Here is an 18,705-nt window from a genome sequence, read left to right as displayed (position 1 = left end):
TTTTACTGATATTATTTCAGGCACGGGGAGATTAAATGTTTGGCCAAGGAATCACAGCATGGGTTGAGTCGATGCCAGGAAAAAACTGTATGTAAAGCCTATGTAAATACTTAAAGTGAACAAGTAGCAATCTGTAATTAGCTGAGAACACACGTGATTGAGCGCAGCAATATTTCCATTGCCCATCCTAAAACAAGGGGGAATATAGATCGCAATCCCATGCTCTGTGGCGAGTGGTTCAGAACGTGTTGCCAGACTGGCTTTTTTCTGAAAGTGGAAGTACTGAGCCTATATGACTTGTGTTGTGTGAGCGAGCTTTTGTGAGTATGCTGATGGATGAATGTTAGACTCGATTGTCGGGAAAGTGAATGAGTGTTTGAGTGCATAGATAGATGAATACATCTGTTAGTGAGTGCAGGGATAGATGGGTGCACAGATTGATGAATGAGCTCCTGATTGCGTGAAATGTTACGTTGGTTAGTGAGAACATGAATGGATAGACAAACACAGCTTGTCCTATACACAAAACTCTGAGATGTCTTGCCATTAACAGTAAAATGTAAGGGCGGGGATCTGCTCCTCAAACCACAGTATTGTTTCAACGCGCCATCAACAGCTTTAATTGTATGTTTTAGATAATGCATGCAAATAGATGGCCAAATATTGACACAGTGATGCCAGGACAAGCAATTTTTCCTAACGTTTAGTCCATCTCACCAGGGATGGCAAATCCAATTTTACCCTTTGGGTGAGCACCATCATGTCAGGAACGGCAAAATGTTGCCAGGAATGCACACTGTAATGCAAGGGGAGCATTAAGCAAAAGGCTGGTATCACCTTGACTTGGATGCTGACAGTATGCTTAGAATTGCCAGTATTACGTCAGGACCAGCATTATGTCAAAGTGGGTGCTATCATGAGTTCGGTATTCACAGTATATAAAGAGCCATCGCTGTTATATGAGGGTCAGTGTGATGGGATGGATGGGCATTATTGTGCCACTGGTGGCTTATTATCTCAATAAACATCATTGTTTAACAGACATCACCATTATACCTTAGGTGGCCTAACATAATCAAAGATGGACCCAGTATGGAGCAACTCAGCAACATATGCACTTGCTCATAATATCGGTTGTGGAGCACATAATGTTTTAAGGTGCTCAAGGAACAGAGTCAGGATTGTCAGCACCACAGGTACATTTAGTCTCCAAACCTCAACTAAAAGCCATATTTGTCCTTTGCAACCACCTCCTGCTAAAGAAGATATCTTTCCACCCCTTAGGAATGTGCTAGCCAAAGCAACCTCATGTGAGCGACCCATGGATCAAACTTGCATCTCATTTATTTGTTTGGGTGGATTAAAGGGTGCACAATATGACTTCAGAGCGCAAAGCTCAGATGTGGGTGGTTTAACATATGGGATATTTGGTTTAAGGGTGAATTGCTCTTTGATTCATGTTTCCAGGTCTCTTGCTGGAAGATGGATGTTCTGAGAGGGGGGTAGGAAATGCATATCCTTCTCCAATGTGCAAGGCACAAATACTACTCAGTTCTCCTTTAACAAATACTGACAGCGCTTAGGAATAGCCAATACAAATATTAGGAACAATAAGAAACTAGACATTCTCTTAGATCGATCAGATAAACACATGTATCATGCCTTATTTTGCAGGTGAAAAAGAAACTCGACTAGGTCACACATACCAAACTCCCATTCCTAGCCCCCAAAATCCAAGAACTGCCATGTGTTGTTGTGTAGAGTTTTACTCGAGGCAATGAGGAATGCTTCTAAATGTGCATGACATCTGTGTGTGCGCTTTTGGGGACAAAGCCAAGAGCCTTAGAACAGCATGTAGTTTGGAATACTGTTGGGAAATTAAGGGGAAGCCTGGGGCTATCTCAGCGCGGAGTTAAAATGTCATGATTGGTCTTTGCGCTATTCAACCTTCCTATATTTGTGAAAAATATGGTGTTGTATTGGAGTGAACATACAAAGCAACAAAAAGAAAGCCAGTGCAATGGTGGTGTACAGAGCCTGGTTCATGGTGTGATGGGCAGGGGAGGGCCTTAGCAGTAGGATTTTTTAACAAGTAGGATGCTCTGGCAAGAGCGAAGCGGAGGAAAGTAACTTATACAATAGAATATTGTTGGTAAATGTGAAACACATTTTGAGGATAACAGATACTTTAAGAGGATCGAGTATTAAAGGCCACGGCTCTTTGGAACTCATTATATACATTTTTTAAAGTTTTAGTGCAAAACAAGCGGTTTGCATACATACATGAGCTGAATACATTGACATTGTAAGGAGTACGATTGTATGATGTTTACACACGGCCCAGGTAGTACAAAGACTGGCATACATTTTTCAAAGAGCCCTAGAAGGTTTAATATCTATGTTGCTTACTCTCGTGGTGGGAAGGTAAAAGAGAATTAAACAAGCATTTACAATGCAATGGTCTCGGCAATAGTATAGGTAGAGCTATTGGCATTGCTTATTATTATTTTTTTTATCCCTAAGTAAATGTTATTGTCATTTCTATTGTGAATAGCTTAAGTGTTTGCATATGTGTTACATATTGCATTAGACATATTGCATTAGCAGAGAGAGAGTGAGGTAGCGAGATAGAGAGGTATTGAAATAGAGAGTGGGTGTAGTGAGAGAGTGAGGTAGATAGAGAGTGAGGTAGTGATGTTGTGAGGTAGTGAGATAGAGAAAGATTGATGTATTGTAAGAGAGAGTGAAGTAGTGAGTGTTAGTGATGTTGTGAGGTATTAATATAGAAACAGAGTGATGTAGTGAGATAGTGAGGTAGTGAAAGAGAGAGTGTAAGTGACTTAGGGTATTTGAGAGTGAGGTTGTGAGATAGAGTGAATTAGTAATTTCATTCTATCCTGCTTTGTATCATCCACAGTTCCATGCCATACCGCCCTCTCTTTACCCAGGTAAGTACTTGCTTGTGCAGCTGCCCCTATTCAAATCAAACACTCTATGCATCACTCCATACTTTTTCAACCTACCCCTCCCTCAAACCTCACGCCCTACACCAACTTGTTCCCACATGGAACAAACTACAATAAACACTAACAACTATGCACCAGAAGGGTGCCTAAGAAACCCATGCAAGAAGAGATTGTCAGGTGCATTAAGGGCTGCAAAGATTCTGCATATAGCGTGGCTACTTAAGTGACAATCCAGAAAGCTCTTTGGGGTCTCACAAGGGACCAGATAGGACTATATAAATACCAATACAATACAAGCCTGTAAAGAGGTATCACCTGCGCAACACAGCACCACCCAGATAGCTGCTTTCAAATGAACAAGCAAATAAGTGTGTGATCAGAGGCAGAATTTTCTTGTATGCCCTGTTTGTAGGATGTGAGACTCAAGTAAAACTCTGATGTTAATGTAATTGCTATGTACTAAACCTGGAGGTTATAGGTTTTAAACCACAGTACGCTTACTCAGTCTCCCTGGTCACTTGCGGTTCCCCTTGCCATGTCTCCGATTGGCCAGTGTACGGCTGTATTTTAGCAGTCATTTTGTGGGAAGGGGAGCTGTTGGAGATGTATTTGTATTTGTACTGAAATTTCATATTATTGCACTGCACCTTATACATTGTACTTTGATTATTGACAGGTTTATCAGCAAACAACAAGAGGACCCCAACCTCCTTTGCTGCTCTCTTACCCGACCCAGGCTTCAACCTAGCAAACACCAGTGACCAGTGTTAAAGGTAAGGAAACTGATGATGCTATATATTTTTTACATGGGAGTTAGGGCTATGTATCTGGTCACTCTCCAGGCCCTGAAGCAGTGTCTCTTTCAGTGCCTCCAGCAACCACTATGGCACAGAGAGGCAGGAGCGAAAACGGCTGTATTTTAGCAGTCATTTTGTGGGAAGGGGAGCTGTTGGAGATGTATTTGTATTTGTACTGAAATTTCATATTATTGCACTGCACCTTATACGTTGTACTTTGATTATTGACAGGTTTATCAGGAAACAACAAGAGCACCCCAACCTCCTTTGCTGCTCTCTTACCCGACCCCGGCTACAACCCAGAAAACACCAGTGACCAGTGTTAAAGGTAAGGAAACTGATGATGCTATATATGTTTTTTACATGGGAGTTAGGGCTATGTATGTGGTCACTCTCCAGGCCCTGAAGCAGTGTCTCTTTCAGTGCCTCCAGCAACCACTATGGCACAGAGAGGCAGGAGCGAGTACGGCAGTATTTTAGCAGTCATTTTGTGGGAAGGGGAGCTGTTGGAGATGTATTTGTATTTGCACTGAAATTTCATATTATTGCACTGCACCTTATACGTTGTGCTTTGATTATTGACAGGTTTATCAGCAAACAACAAGAGGACCCCAACCTCCTTTGCTGCTCTCTTACCCGACCCCGGCTACAACCCAGCAAACACCAGTGACCAGTGTTAAAGGTAAGGAAACTGATGATGCTATTTATTTTTTTACATGGGAATTAGGGCTATGTATCTGGTCACTCTCCAGGCCCTGAAGCAGTGTCTCTTTCAGTGCCTCCAGCAACCACTATGGCATAGAGAGGCAGGAGCGAGTACGGCTGTATTTTTGCAGTCATTTTGTGGGAAGGGGAGCTGTTGGAGATGTATTTGTAATTGTACTGAAATTTCATATTATTGCACTGCACCTTATACGTTGTACTTTGATTATTGACAGGTTTATCAGCAAACAACAAGAGGACCCCAACCTCCTTTGCTGCTCTCTTACCCGACCCCGGCTACAACCCAGCAAACACCAGTGACCAGTGTTAAAGGTAAGGAAACTGATGATGCTATATATTTTTTTACATGGGAGATTAGGGCTAAGTATCTGGTCACTCTCCAGGCCCTGAAGCAGTGTCTCTTTCAGTGCCTCCAGCAACCACTATGGCACAGAGAGGCAGGAGCGAGTACGGCTCTATTTTTAGCAGTCATTTGAGATGTATTAGGATAATGCACAAGATATATGCATAATGTATTTATACTGAAATTTGATATTATTGCACTGCACCTTATACGTTGTACTTTGATTATTGACAGGTTTCTTTAATATATATATATTGGTAAGGCCAACAACACACCATCATGAATACAGTGCAAGAGCTGATTACAAAGTCATTCCAGTCACGGCCACTTGAACAAAAACTACAGATAAAACAATTAGGACCTCATCAGCCTGAAATAATCCTACAGCAAACTAGCCAGGACAGAGGAAAAATGTCAAAACGTACATTCTCAAATGCCTGGTACAAAAAAGCTGATTGGCTTACAGGGTGCCCTATAAGAAATTCTCTGTTCTGCTTCCCCTGCTTGCTGTATGGTGGTGACTTTTCTTGGACACGGCAAGGAATGGTCGACCTGAAGCACATCGCTGAAAAAATAAAGAAGCATGCGCTCACAAGAAATCATCTGGAAAACCAGACAAGACTGGGAATGTTGGGGGAAGACGCACCAATTGAGCAGCAGATAAATGATGCGTATCGAAATCCATTCAAAAACACAATGAAGCTGTTGAAAAGAACAGACAAAATCTATCCAAGATCATTGATTGCATTCGTTTCTGTGGTGCTTTCGAACTGGCATTGCGAGGCCATGACGAATCAGAAACTTCCTCAAAACCTGGGATCTTCCGAGGCCTAGTGGATTTAATGTCAACCATAGACCAGGATTTGGAAAGACATTTAGCACGTGCTACAGTCTTTAAGGGCACCTCTAATACAATACAAAATGAACTCCTTGACTGTATGCTCGAAATTATAAGAGGCCATATTGTGCAAGAGTTGCGAAACACAGACTTTGTGGCTTTTCAGGCTGATGACACCACTGATGTGTCCACTCAAACACAGTCCCTGTTAGTGTTTCGGTACCTTGACAGTGACAGAAACGTTGTGGAAAGATTTTATGGCTTCACGTATTTAAGTGACTCTAGTGCAGCAACCATCACTGAAGCAATACTGTGTCAACTGGACTTAATTTTCCCGGACCTGCCTCAAAAACAAAAACTTATCGCACAAAGCTATGATGGTGCGTCCGTAATGAGTGGAAGCCTTAGTGGAGTACAGAAACGAATTAGAGATGTGTACCCTAATGCTCTTTTTGTGCACTGTTATGCCCACCAACTCAATCATATTATGCAACAGGCGGTACCAAAGATCAGAGAGACACGAGTTTTCTTTCAGGATATCGGAGGCATAGCAGCATTCTTCTCACGTTCCCCCAAAAGAACAAAAGCCCTTCGTGAGATTGTGGACAAAAGTGTACCAACGGGATCCTCAACTCGTTGGAACTTTCACATTCGTACAGTCAACTTAATCTTTGAACAGAGGGAGGGCCTTGAGAAATGTTTTGTCGCCATAGCATCCAGAGCAGACTTTGATCACACAAGTCAGAGTGAAGCCCATGGCTTTATTAGAACACTACAAGACAAAGAGTTTCAGTTCTTACTGTTTTTATTTCATGACATAATGCTTCCTGTTGATGTGTTATACGATCAGTTGCAAAGAAAAGACCTAGATACTGTCTTAGTGAAAGCCAATACATCTTCATTTGTACAAAAGATTATGAAAGTGAGAGATGGGGTTGACGATTTAGAGAGCAAACTGCCGGAGCATTCTATTTTTGCAAACCGCAGACAAAACATCACCTCTCTGGTTCGAATTGGAAAGGAGATATGTGACATTGTAATTGTGCAGGCAAAAGAACGTTTTTCATTCACAAAACATTTGGTGAGTGCAACTTTATTGCAAAGTAAAGAGTTTGCACAATATGAGGAATCCTTCCCTGAGCGTGCTCTGAATCAGGCTGCAGAAGCATATCCTATGCTCAAAAAAGAGCAGCTGAGAACTAAGTTAACTGTACTCTACGGAATGCCTGTGTACCGGAAGGCCACAAGCGCCTTGACTTTGCTGAGTTTAATTCATAAACTGCATATGGAAAACTCACTTACAGAGACAGTAACTTTACTAAAAATTGTTATTACGACTCCAATGACAACAGTAGAAGCTGAACAATGTTTTCCAGCCTTAAAGCGCATAAAGACATTCCTTAGGAATACCATGCTAGAGGAAAGACTAAATGCTTTGGCGATGCTATCTGTAGAGAGCAAGCTAGTCCAAAAGATACCGGACTTCAACATGAAAGTAATTGACAAGTTTGCTACACTGAAAGACAGACGTGCAGATTTCATTTACAAAAAGTGAATGCTTCTACTTGTTTGTTGAATACAAAAAATTCTGATTGAGGTAAGAAATGCATTGTTATCTCTGTTTTTAAAAGTTTTGTAATGTTTGTTCTATTTGGAGACTACACAGATTTGCTCACCTTTGTTCACTGGCCGGACCTGTCTCCCGCAGGGTGAACGATTCGTTGCTTGTGTTGCCTATCAAACCTTTCCCCTTGGCAAATTGCGAAATCCTTTATACCATTTATGTTTGGGGTACCTGTTTGCGTGGACCTATGTGAAGTGTGTGTACAAAGCTCAGCTCAACCAGAATCACGGTAACAGCGCATTGCGCTGCCTCTTTTATATTCAGTATATTGTAAGACTGTTTTTCTTCTCCCGCCTTTCCCTGTTTTGTTTCCCTGTTTTCCCCTTGCTTGCCATTCGTTACTCTAGAGTCTAATATTCAGTATGTTGTAAGACTGTTTTTCTTCCCCCGCCTTTCCTTGTTTTGTTTCCCTGTTTTCCCCCTGCGTGCCATTCGTTACTCTAGAGTCTAATAGAGTCGGAAGGCCGTAGGGGAAGACCGTGGACTTTTCTTCAAGTTCCTGACACTCCTGCGGAACGAGCCTGGCAACCATTACCCTGCTGTGCAACTTCTTCTACTCTTAGAGCTGAGATTTCCATGAAAGTCTTATAGTCTGAATTCAGCACCTGAGCATAATAGGACAGAATGTATGAAGCTCTGTGGTAATACTGAATAAGCAGTTACCTATGTTATGCCATCTATTAATGTAATAACTGCACTTTCACAATTGCTTTATTAACCTTCCTGCTTTCTCAAATTTGCTTGAAAATGCACGATTTTTCTTCTTTTTTTTCAAAATTTTCTTGGGGGGGGGGTAATGCCCCCAAACCCTCCTTTTGGGGTTCGGGCACGCTCGCTGCACTCACGCGCTACGGTGCTGGATGCTAATTAGTTTGCGCCCACCACTTTAAAATCTCACCCACCGCCCCTGCAACCAAGTAACACTCCTTTGTTGTTATTTTTCTTGATTTGATCATTAAGGCATAATTCTTCTCTTTAGTATACACTAGAATGTAGGAATTTCGGGTTGTTCACAAGTCAAATACCTCAAAGTACAATGTGAGTCAGTGGAGCAATGCAGGCTGCAGACCCCAAAGTCAGCTTTGCTTCATTGTTTTGGGTCTCAGACGTATAGTTTAATTTGTATGGCTCCAGCAAAAGACTATCCTTGACTTGTTCAGGCTCCTGGGTTCAAGCATGAAAGCGCCTCTGTGTTTGGTCACCGCATAGCCATAATAAGACAAACGGTGCTCAGTTCACAAATATTCAGCACCAGCTTTAGACTAGTCTTATATTTCACTTTTTTGTACAGGCATTTTAAAAATAATTCACAACTTGCAATTCCAATGTAATATATTTCCAAAACAGAAATACAGTTTGAATATTTGCAGATCTTACAGTGTTGATTTAGAAACTGCTATTATTTCTGTATATGATGTGTGACTCATTGTTTATAGTCCTCTAACGATGCACAGTGAATTCGTTTTTTTTACATTGTTAACCAATCGTTAGCACACTTTTGTTCTTGGGAAATGATGTTTCAGTAATAACATTTCCCTGTGACAATGCTTATGGATCTGTTATGATGGCATGCAACAGACCCTTATTCATAAATGTTCCTCTGGAATAATTGACTCACAGAACATGATTGTATCCAAGCATCAAAACATTGGTGACAAGTTCTTCTTATAGCATATAATGCCAAGGTTTTTTTCAGTTCTGGACTCTACTGTGCATTAACTGTGCACTCTGTTGATGGCCCTTGTGTCTCATTTGTATTTTGTTTAGCTTGTAAGCCCCTTTAGCTGAAATGAATCACATACTGTTATAAGATGGTACTCAATGTCATGAATACAATAACATTGTTGTGAATATAATACATGGTGATGGATGATGAGGATAAAGGCACTGAAAGGTTGTCTCACAAAGACAAGATAAGCTTAAACAAAAAGCATGGATTGCAGAATATTTTTAAATAATGCACATTTACCCATGTCAGCTCTTCTGCCAGAGGTGGTGAGATCAGCCTTATGGGAATGGTTGGAGAGTCGAGCTGGTGTAGGTATAAGGGCTTCAAGTGCGACCAAATGAGCTTATTGTACCAGCTTAATTGTAGTAAGGGAGTGGGCAGCTGTTTTCTGCTTGTTTTCCTCATTCCAATGCAGAACTCTAACAATTGTAAGTTTGTGACATGATGGGTCACAAGTGGGTTTGGGTAGAGCTTGCAGATGTAGGTTGTGATGGGGCAGAGTTCCTCCCTATCAAGATACTGTGGAACTCATGGCCGATGGATCTTTGCTGCCTGCTGAGAAGTATAGAGGGGAGAAATAACTCATTTAAACCGAAGAACCCTTTATAAGAACCATGACTCTTAAGAATCAAAAACTCTGTCGGTGTGGCTAGTACCCATTGAAGATGGCGGCGTACCCCTGACTCTCCCGGGTCAACGGCTGGGACAGCGGACCAGGCGTCTCACCAGGTGCCTGTAGATGCCCAAAAAAGGTTACACAGGCTTCGGTAGTGGAGAGGATCAGGATAATGTGAGGGTCTCGGTCCGTGGCTTCCTTCAAGTGAAATATGCCTGTTGGTGTAAAATTTAGAGGCTCCGTCAGAGCGACTATTTCCATTTTAATCACCTGACGAGAGATCTATTCATACGCTAATGCTTCAGGAGGCATTTTGAGGAATTGCAATCGGAGGATGCCCGGTGGTTTTAATGTAAATGTTTCCATAATTGAAGAAACTGAGTTCTATTCACCTCCCTCGTTAGAATTGAGGCAGTTTTCGGTAAAAAGTCACTGCCATTTTAAATTCTGTAACGGAGGTTGAAAACGCACAGGCTTCCTTCTATTCTATTTTTATGGCTTGCCTCTCATGATTCTTAACAGATTTTATCTTGTCTCAAGCTGAGCAATGTGACCTCCTAAAAGCTATTACTAGCATTATCGGTATATCTTATGAAGTATCTAATGGAAGCAGTCTTGTAGAGGCAGTGGGTTTTCATGGAATTTACCTGCCCTTTTACACAATTAGCTAGATACTGTGTTGATGACTGACTTTCCTAGAGTTGTGTACTTGCTATGTGGTATTCTGGGTTGTCATTTTATCACAACAAGGTTTACATCAGCTGAATAGAGCCCTTTGTGCTAGAGCAGCTTTACTTTCTCTCACATTGCTTTTGTGCATGATCAAAACAATTAAAGCTAGTTCTCAGGTGGCGCCCTCAACACATAATCATTTAACACACTCAAGCTTTAGTTCACTTTACATCACAATGGCAGATTCAACAACTTTACTGCCAAAGGGCATCCGATACTGGCAATAAATGTACCCTCCGGTGTTTACAAAGCACCAAGCAAACAACTGAAAAAGGACCCTCCTTCTCCTCCTAAACAGCCCTCGTCAGTCTCTATGGACTTTGTTCTGGAAGAAATTCGAGCCCTACGCCCATTGGAAGAAGAGACAAATTCTAAATTACAAATACTACCTGATAGGTGGTCGAGACTGGAAGAAAGAATTACCACAGAGGAACAGAACATTGAATCTCTGGGTTCATCGATCATTAAAGTAGAATCTCTTCAATCTCAAGGGACGTTGCTCCAGAAACAGGTAGAAAATGGTGAAAATAGAAATATACAAAACAATCTTTATATAAATGGATTTCCAGAAGGCTCGGAGGCTTCAGACTTTATCACTGTCTTTAAATCCTTCCTGCCAAAAGTTCTTAATCTACCGGAGGGTACTTAACATTCAACATGCTCATAGATTAGGCTCCGCATCTGCCATGTCTTCTTCCAATATGAAAAAACTGAGAGGGTCATCCTGTACTTTCTGGAATATAAAGACTTACTCAGGGTCCCATCGGCAGCTAGGTCCATCCTTAGTATTTTATGGTCAGGTAACGTTTTGTTCTTCTCACAGGACTATGCTAAAACTACTGCTGCAGACGTAGGGAGTTCCTGGCAATGAGACCAAACCTTCAATTTATGGGTGCACAATATGGCCTCTTTCACCCATGCCTCTTTAAAGTGACTTAAAATAATAATACTACTACTTATGAAGAAACTATAGGACTGAAAAGATTTCTTCATTCATGTAATTCAGACACTATAGATACTTCCTTATTGCATAAATATGTATTTGGTCCTGTTTAAATTCCTGTTAACTAATTCAAGAAATCCTCCTTATACTGTAATAACTGATGTTGGTTATTAAGTTTCCTTGAATAATAATAACTTTTTATCTCTCCTCACAGGTTAGGTTTCCTTATCATTTGATCCATCCTTTGTACCTGTTGTTTGTCCTGCAGTTCCCCCAGCCTTCCCTCATGAAGTCCAGACTTATCATTTTCAATGGAGCCTCATCACCCTCCTTCCATGTTTTAGATTATATGTAGGTATGACTTGCTTTTTTCCTGTAGTTCTCTCCACTATAATTTTACCTTCCTCTCAATCTTCTACGTGCCCCTCTCTATCCCCTTTAACTGAATTGCTCTTCATTACCCACAATGTCTTCCTCTTTTTTCTTTTTTGCTTCATCTTCATCTTTTGAGTTTCAATGTTATTGTATATGTATGTGTATCACATATTCCTCTCAACAATATTTGCATTAAGGCTGGTTTATTTCAGCATCTATTTTTTTTTTATTCAATGTCTTTTAAAATTGTTACATGGAATGTTAAAGGCTAAACTCCCCCATCAAGAGACAAAGTATACTATCATATTTATCTAATTTAAATCATAATATTGTCTTGTTGTAGGAAACGCATTTTACAAAAACTGAGTCTTTTAAGCTTAAGAAAAATTGGGTGGGTGAAGTATTTTTCTCACCCAGTGATGGCAAAAGAAATGGAGTCATAACTTTGTGTCACAAATCACTCCAGGCTAAGCTTCTTTCACAGGATATGCATGAGGAAGGTAGATGGTTATTTAGCAATTTAATGATTGAGGGTACTCCGGTTTCTTTATTTAATGTATATGCTCCCACCAATGGAGATGTTTCCTTTTGGACCCAAGTCTCTTGATTGATTGCTCAGAATCCTGCAGAGAATTTTATTCTTGCTGGCGATTGCAACCAGATAGTTGATCCTTTTCGCGACCTGAAATCCAAGTTCTCCTTCATACCAAACAAAGCACACAAAACCTTCACACAAACTGTAAAGCGTGAAAACAGACGCTTGAAGATTATGCAACCCAGCATCAAAGGAAAACACCTTCTATTCTCCACCCCATCCGACCCAGGCAAGAATTGATTACATCTTTATCTCACATAATGTCTCCCAGCCCTTGCTTTCAGCAGATACAGGTCTCATACTCATTTCTGATCACATCTGTCTCAATTCTGCTACATATTTTATCTCAATCTCCATATCCCAGAAGATGGAGCTTCAACAACTCCCTGCTTTTAGTTCATAATGTTAATGCTTCCTTTATATCCTTTTTTCATGAATATTTTCTAATTAATAACACTGATATTTCCTTTCACACAGTCTGGGATGCTTTCAAAGCTTCTACACGTGATTTTATCATCAGATACGTATCCAATAAGCGAAAGGTAGTTTATCTATAGAACGCAGAACTTCTTTCTAAGATTAGGAAATTGGAACAATCAATACACTTCTAAATCGAAAGAATGCCATACAGATCTTATACATGCCAAAATTATGTTCAACAAAGATACCACAGAAAGTTCCTCTTTATATGTGTTAAAAACCAGTTCGAAATTCTATGGAGAACAAAACAAATAAAGCAAATTATTAGCTAACTTAAATCTTAAAACCGAACAGAATAAGCTTCATATGCGAAACATCCTTTACAACGGAACCGTTACAACGCGGTACCATTACAACGCAGGTTTACAATTGGAGGGCGCTCTAGGATAGGGGATAGTTTAATTTACTATCCAACACTTTCCCTACTATCCCTGGCGACTGGTGTTGGAATAGTAAATTAAACTATTCACTATCCAGCGCCCCCCAATGCAAGTTGTTGTAAGGACTTGTGTTGTTAAACCTGCGTCGTAAAGGTACGTGTTGTAACGGTACGCGTTGTACCGTCATACATCCCTTCATATTGAATCTATAATAGATGATAACAATACGCAATAAACACAGAGATGTCGATATTGTACAAGAATTTGTTCAATTCTATGAGCGGTTGTACACACCTGAGACTACGCCTACAGATACAGACATCTCTCTGTACCTTTCCTCCATTCAAAGGTATGCAAACCCCTCATCAAATTTGGAACTTTTAGAAACTGATATTATGCAGGCAGAATTGCTTAATGCACTAAAAACTCTTAGAAAGACATATCCCCAGGCCTTAGATAGTATAGATTACAAAACAATTCTAAAGCACTGGCTCTTCGAATTGATTCGCATCTCCCTCTCTTATTGGGTAATGAACAAACAGGCTTTGTCAAGGGGCGTTCTATTACTGAAAATGCTCATTTGTTTTTTGACATAATTTCCAAATCATCAAAATACATAGAGCCTGTTCCTGCTATTGCCGTGGATGCAGAAAAGCCTTTTGATAGAGTGTTTTGGCCTTCCATTTTTCATACACTGACTTGGTTTGGTTTTCGCCCGAAAATAATTTCTCTGATTTCTTTGCTTTATTCAAACCCTAAAGCTGCGATTTTTGCTAATGGTTGCACATCTCCCTACTTTAATGTTAATAGAGGGGTTAGGCAAGTCTGTCCCTTATCAGCTTTTCTTTTTAACTTAGCCTTAGAACCTTTCTTATCCAGATTAAGACAAAACCAATCTAATATTGGCTAGAATTGAAATACTCAACAAGTTAAATTGGGCAGCTTATGCAGACAATGTACTTATGTTCCTTTCTCAGCCTCACCTCTCCCTCCCGGACTTTTTGAAAGAGGTCCATTCATATACAGTAGTTTCTGGATAAAGATTAAACAATGAGAAATGTGAAATACTGCCCCTAACCAATGACACTTTTAAAGAGGACTTTTTGATCTCTAACTTTACATGGAGTCCATAACATATTGAATATCTTGGTTTGTGGTTCACTTCTTCTAATAAAACGTCAATCCCTAAATTTTGATAAATGTATAGAGAAGCTAGCTAACCTTTCAACTAAGTGGCACCCCTAATATCTTTTGTGGTGGGGCCTCCTTGACACCATTAAAATGATGTTAATGCCTATTTTGCTTTATAATATTTCTATTGCCCATGCCAGCTAGATTATTTCATAAAATTAACTCCATCCTGGCTTAACAAAAAACCTAGAATGGCACTACGAAAACTGTCATGCCCAAAATTGGAAGGAGGTGTTAACTTCCCTAAATATCACAAAGCCTTTCTATTAAGGCATTTATCCAAATGGGTGGCTGATTCACCTTTAGACTCTCCAATATGGATTGATCTTGAGAGATCTTTCTGTCCCCTTTTTCTTTCCAGGAATATTTATCCTTTACACGCAAATCACAAAAACTATCCACGCCAATTAATAATCATTCATCTAAAATGTTGAATTCTTTCCTCCACACCACCCCATATGATGTTGATACCTTCCTCACCTCCTCCATATGGCATGATAAGTTCATAGAAAAACCAAAGGGGATGATGGACGGACAATACAAAAACTCAGCCCCAGTCAACTGATCTGGGTTTAATCCATCACCGTTCTTTAGCTCACTGCGCCACCCCAGTTCAGACATGGCCATATGCAAATCAGTCTAACCCTGTGCCTCATGGGAACAGTCCAGCCCGAACTGCCAAGCCATGTCTTCCCTGGACCAGAATCAAGCTTCCCAGGACCTGTTTCTGGCATTACAGCCGTCTTCAGCCAGGCTTGCTTGGATCCATTGGCAAATTGAGCAAGGGACTCACGTCTGAGCATACCCTGCCAACTTAGGGCGAACAAAGAAAAATCAAAGGGGATGATGGACAGAGCGTTGACAATGAGTCCCTTGCTCACTTTGCCACTGGATTCAAGCAAGCCGGGCTGAAGACGGCTGAAATGCCAGAAAACGGTCTTCGGTAGCTTGTTTCCGGTCCAGGAAAGGCATGGCTTAGCAGTTTGGGCTGGACTGTTCCCACGAGGGACAGGGTCAGACTGATTTGCATATGGGCATGTCTGAACTGGGGTGGCAGAGTGGGATAAAGAACGGTGATGGATTAAACCCAGATCAGTTGACTGGGGGTGAGTGCTTGTATTGTCAACGCTCCGTCCATAATTTCCTTTGGTTTTTCTTTGTTCGCCATAAGTTGGCAGGGTATGCTCAGACGTGAGTCCCTTGCTCACTTTGCCACTGGATTCAAGCAAGCCGGGCTGAAGACGGCTGAAATGCCAGAAAGCGGTCCTCGGTAGCTTGTTTCCGGTCCAGGGAAGGCATGGCTTGGCAGTTCGGGCTGGACTGTTCCCATGAGGCACACGGTCAGACTGATTTGCATATGGCCATGTCTGAACTGATCCTGACTCCTGCAGAGGTGGTCGCTCCCCACGTTCCCTGATCTCGTAGCGCTGAACTGCTACATTGTTTGATTCATATCGTGCCTGATTGGTATCGTAGCGCTGCGCTGGACTGTAATATTGCCTGCATTTGAATTGTGCCACATCGTAGCGCTATATCGTAGCGCTATATCGCATTGCCTGTGTGTTTGCTGTGCCTGGTTTCGCTTTTGTTGCTGATGCCATTTTGTTGTCTGTTTGCATCCCAGCCCTTCCCTCCACCCCGCTCGCGCCTCCCAGCTGCTCCTCCCTAACACAGACAGCATTGGAATCGTCCTGCCTCCCCCAGCGCTGTGACCATCCTGACTCCTGTAGAGGTGGTCGCTCCCCACGCTCCCTGATCTCGTAGCGCTGAACTGCTACATTGCCTGATTCATATTGTGCCAGATTGGTATCGTAGCGCTGCGCTGGACTGTAATATTGCCTGCATTTGAATTGTGCCACATCGTAGCGCTATATCAAAGCAGCAGAGCTAATCGCCGCAGCGGGAACGCCCAGATTCGCCGCCAACAGCCAGTGAGCCGATCTTTTGGCCACGCCCACTCGCTCGAAGCCACGCCCTCTTTGACTACTTAAACATGTGCATTTCGCGTACGCGCAGCGGACGGGCGCAGCGGGCACGCCGTCAGCGCGCTGAAGGCGCGCCAAAGGCAAGCCCGTCTGGGCCCGTCCGGGCCCGGACGGACCCAGGCCCAGGGACCCTGCCAAAGCCACCCCCCAGTTGTCTAACGTACCCAGCAGACACGCTCTTGGAACTCCGACCAGAAAAAAACCCAGGCTGTCGGTACATTCACGATACAGGTAAACCTTTTATAAACTGCACGTATTGCTACCCAACCACTCAAACCACAGCCAACCCCAGCCTACAGCTGGGTCTACTCAACTGTCGCTCCCTCCCCAAGCATGCACTTGAAATCAACGAGATGATCCAAGACCAAGGCCTGGATACATTATTCCTCACGGAAACCTGTCTCTCTGACAACACCGATGCGGATGCTGTCTCCGCCGTCCCCCCTGGCTACCTCATCCAAACCCTCCATAGACCAAGAGGAAGGGGAGGCGGGTTGGCCATAATCTACCGGGAACATCTCACCTGCAGAACCAGTGACGCCCAAATCGATGATTCCGAAAGCTGTCACTTTTCCCTTCAATCCTCTCCGACGCACTCCCTCTCGGGACTCCTGATCTATCGGCCCCCAGGTAATGCAGTCACTGAAACGGCTTCGCAACTAGCCGCCTCCGTTTCTGACTTTCTCATCGTTGGCGACCTAAACCTCCACTTTACAGATCCAACTGACCGGTCTGCCTCGGACCTACTAGCGGACCTCCTGTCAATCAATATCAGGTTGGTCAATAATGAGCCCACCCACGATAAGGGACACCTGTTAGATCCCGTCCTCACTAATGCCAATATCACTACCGGCCCTCCTCTGCCACTACCATGGACTGATCACCTTTTAATCCCCATTTCATGGGAGGCCCCTTCTGTTTCCACCCAGTCGGCGAAAATCAAAATCACCGACAGACGATGGCATAAACTCATACCGTCAGAATGGTCGGACATCCTCTCCAACACTACCCCAGCGCTTTCCTCCGACGCCATAACGGCCGATGAACAGTTTCGCTCCTGGATCACTTCCTCTCTGGACACCCTGATCCCCAAAACCTCCACCCTCAGACACAACAAACGTATACCCTCTGCCCCATGGTATACTCCAGAGCTCAAGTCGCTGCGGCAGGACTGTAAAAGAGCTGAACGATCATGGCGAAAGGAGAAATCCAACACTAACAAGGACGCCTATTCCACCTCCTTATCAGCCTATAAATCCTTGATCGAAAAAACAAAAAGTCAATTCTTTCAGGAACGAATCGAAAAAGCTGCATGTTCAAGCAAAGAAACTTATACCATCCTGAAAGAACTCCTTAAGGTCCCCGACCCCGCACCCAGAAACTCCCCAGACCCAAAGGCAGACCAGGAAAAATGTCACCGGCTAGCCAGCTTCTTTCAAGAAAAAATACAAAGAATTCTTGATTCCATCCCTTCAACCAATTCGAGCGAGGCGGACGATCCCCCCGATACTTCCATCGCCCCGCGCATAACTTCCTGGGGACAAATAACCAACGAAGAAGTTGAAAACACGCTCAAATCCATCAAAAGCGGTTCTCCTAGGGATCCCGCACCGCTACGGACCCTCAAGGAAGTTGCCCCCACCATCATCCCCCCCCTCACCCATCTGATTAACGCCTCTTTTCAACAAGGAGTTGTTCCCCCTAGTTGGAAAGCGGCAGTCGTGAAGGCACTGTTAAAGAAACCATCCCTGGACCCAGCTGAATTGGCCAACTACCGACCAATATCCCTCCTCCCCGGGACCAGCAAGGTCGCCGAGAAACTGGTGAATAAGAAACTCTCCCAGTTTCTTGAAACCAATAATCTGCTAAAAAATTCGCAGACAGGTTTCCGCCCAGGACAGGGCACCGACATCGCCCTCCTGGCAGCAGTGGAGGAGGCCAGAGCGCTCTTGGACGAGGGAGGATCAGTGGCAGTGATCCTCCTCGACCTAAGCGCGGCCTTCGACACCGTCAACCACCAACTCCTGGTCAAACGGCTAAAGAAGGTAGGAGTAGAAGGCACTGCTCTATCCTGGCTTTCCTCCTGTCTGTCCCAACGCTCCTTTCAGATCTGGGAGAATAACACCCGCTCCTCCGACACACCCCTCCAATGTGGCGTGCCTCAGGGCTCCTCCCTGAGCCCCACATTATTTAACATCTATATGTCCCCATTGGAGGAGGTCGTCACCCCGTTCGGAGTGAGCATTGTCAGTTATGCGGATGACACACAACTAGTTGTCTCCCTTTCCCACCCTAGTCAACAGCCTGCGGACTTATTCAACTGCTTGACGCAGATCCAAGGGTGGATGAATAACTCAGCATTAAAGCTGAATGGCTCTAAAACTGACA

The sequence above is a fragment of the Lissotriton vulgaris genome, unplaced genomic scaffold (genome assembly GCF_964263255.1).
Source record: "Lissotriton vulgaris unplaced genomic scaffold, aLisVul1.2 SCAFFOLD_288, whole genome shotgun sequence".
NCBI classification, from domain to species: domain Eukaryota; kingdom Metazoa; phylum Chordata; class Amphibia; order Caudata; family Salamandridae; genus Lissotriton; species Lissotriton vulgaris.
The sequence above is the reverse complement of the archived record's forward strand: the minus strand, read 5'-3'. Positions refer to the sequence as shown.